Genomic DNA, 2,268 nt, shown 5'->3' on the forward strand with positions numbered 1-2,268 from the left:
CCCCTTGACTGCTCCTTCTTAAGACACTTTCAGTTTTTGTCTTTTGACATTATACTATCCTGGCATTTCTGCTACCTCATTCACTGCTGTGTTTCATTCAGTTTGGTCATTTTTCATCTTCGTTTACTCAACCATTTAACATGAAGATCTCCAAAACATAATCATATGAACACTTCTAATGCTATCTTTTTTTATTTGGTGAAGTCATCTACTATTATGGCTTCATATAACATTCTCACAAGCACTGTAGCAGTAATCCAGTTTCTCTACATCTTTACCAGCATTTGGTGCTATCCCTATTTCTTACTTTATCCATTCTGATTGGTTATGCAGTGATATTTCATTGTGGTTTAAATAATGGTTTAAATAATGAACACCTTTTCACATGCTTATTTGCCATCTATATGTCCTTTTTGGTGAACTGCTATTCATGTCTTTTGACCGTTTTCTAATTGGATTTTTTAACAACTGAGTTTTGAGATACTGTTACATATTTTAGATAGAAATCCTTTGTTGGACATACAGATTGCAAATGCTTTCTCTTAGTATGTAGCTTGTCTTTTCATTCTCTTCACAGGGTCTTTTACAGGTTAACAGTTTTAAATTTTGATGAGGAACAATTCGTCAATTTTCTTTTTATCAGCCATTATTTTGGTGTCAAGTCAAAGAACTGTTAGACTAGCTGTAGTTATCTGAGATTTTTTTCTCAAAAATTATTATTTTATGTTTTATATCAGTGAAACTGAACAAGGCAGAGTGGGCTGGGTCTAGACAACATCTCACCTCTCCTGCCATTTCTGTAGTGCCCAGCTGAAAGCTGAGCCTGCCTGCCCACACTACAGGACATGGCAGTATGAGTTATCACCTCCTTACCCCCTTACTGTTGTCAGACCCAGTGGCAAGCTGATCTTACATCCACTTGGAGGCAATTATTGGTGCATGTGGTGTCTCACTTTTGGGGGGAAAATGTCAGGGAAACCAAAGAAATTCCAATCTACCTATCTACAGCCAGGCAGTGTGAGTCAGTGATGAGGCAGAGTCAACTGGAACCATCAGGAAGCTGAAAATGCACATGTCCTCAGTCCTCACACTGCACCTCAATGGTAAGACTACCGATTAAAAAATAGGAATACCTCAGGGGGGCCTGGGTGGCTCAGTCAGTTAAGTATCTGGCTTCGGCTCAGGTCATGATCTCAGAGTCCTGGGATCGAGCCCTGCCTGGACCCCCTCGGGAAGTGTGCTTGTCCCTCTCCCTCTGCGCCTTCCCCTGCTTGTGCGCTCTCTCTCAAATAAATAAAATCTTTAAATGAAAAGAAGAATGCCTCAGATCTAGACAGAGGAAATACTTAAGGCAACTATATTTTAAAAGTGAGAATAATAGTGCTTGCTTCAGCAGCACATATACTAACACTGGAACGATACGGAGAAGATTAGCATGGCCCTTGTGCAAGAAATAAAGTAGGAATAATAAAGGTATCTGAACGTAAATAAGGTTTCTGCACTTCACTCTAAGTAGTAAAATGCTGATATCAGTAGATTGTGATAATTTCTGTCTATTGTAATAACCACAGGAACCACTAAGAAAACTATATAAAACAATATACTCAAAAAATACTATAAATAAATCAACATAGAATTCTACAAGAAAAACTCAAGTAACTCACAGGAAGGCAATAAAAGGGAAACAGAACAGAGAGCTAGAAGAAACAAACAGAAAACTAATAAAATGATAGATTTAAGTCCTAGCATATTAATAATCATTACATTGATTATAATGTACAATCAATACATTGAATGTAATGGTCTAAATATAGCAATTAAAATATACAGATTGGCAAAGTAGATTAAAAAAAAACATGATCCAACTATATTTCATCTGCCAAAAGCTCATTTCAAATACAAGGATATTGTTGTATTGAAAGCAAAATAATGATGATGAAAATGATACATCATCCAGGTATTACTTTTAAAAAACAAAGTAAGACAGAGATGGCTATATATGATGAAATATAGACTTCAGAACAAAGAAAATAATTAGAGATAAAGAGGGACTTCATATGTTGATAAAAGTAACAATTCATCAGTACAATGTTATGATCCTAAATGTGCATGCCCCAAACAACAAAGCTTTAAAGTACATTAAACAAAATCTGATACAGCTGAAAGGAGAAATAAAGAAATCCATACTATAATTGTGAACTTCAACACAATCCTTTCGGTGATTATGAAAGTACAGAACAGCATATCAGGAAGGACATACGATAAATG

At 35.9% G+C, this 2,268-nt stretch overlaps 1 non-coding gene across 1 annotated transcript; it reads left to right on the top strand.

Annotated features, from left to right (window-relative positions):
• The first annotated feature begins 1,380 nt into the window (after positions 1 to 1,380).
• Positions 1,381 to 1,487, top strand: LOC118537224 (U6 spliceosomal RNA). Its single transcript, XR_004918007.1, has one exon. It is a non-coding gene; the product is annotated as a U6 spliceosomal RNA (small nuclear RNA).
• Positions 1,488 to 2,268: the final 781 nt, after the last annotated feature.

The sequence above is a fragment of the Halichoerus grypus genome, chromosome 4, assembly GCF_964656455.1.
Source record: "Halichoerus grypus chromosome 4, mHalGry1.hap1.1, whole genome shotgun sequence".
In the NCBI taxonomy this organism is placed as follows: Eukaryota; Metazoa; Chordata; class Mammalia; order Carnivora; family Phocidae; genus Halichoerus; species Halichoerus grypus.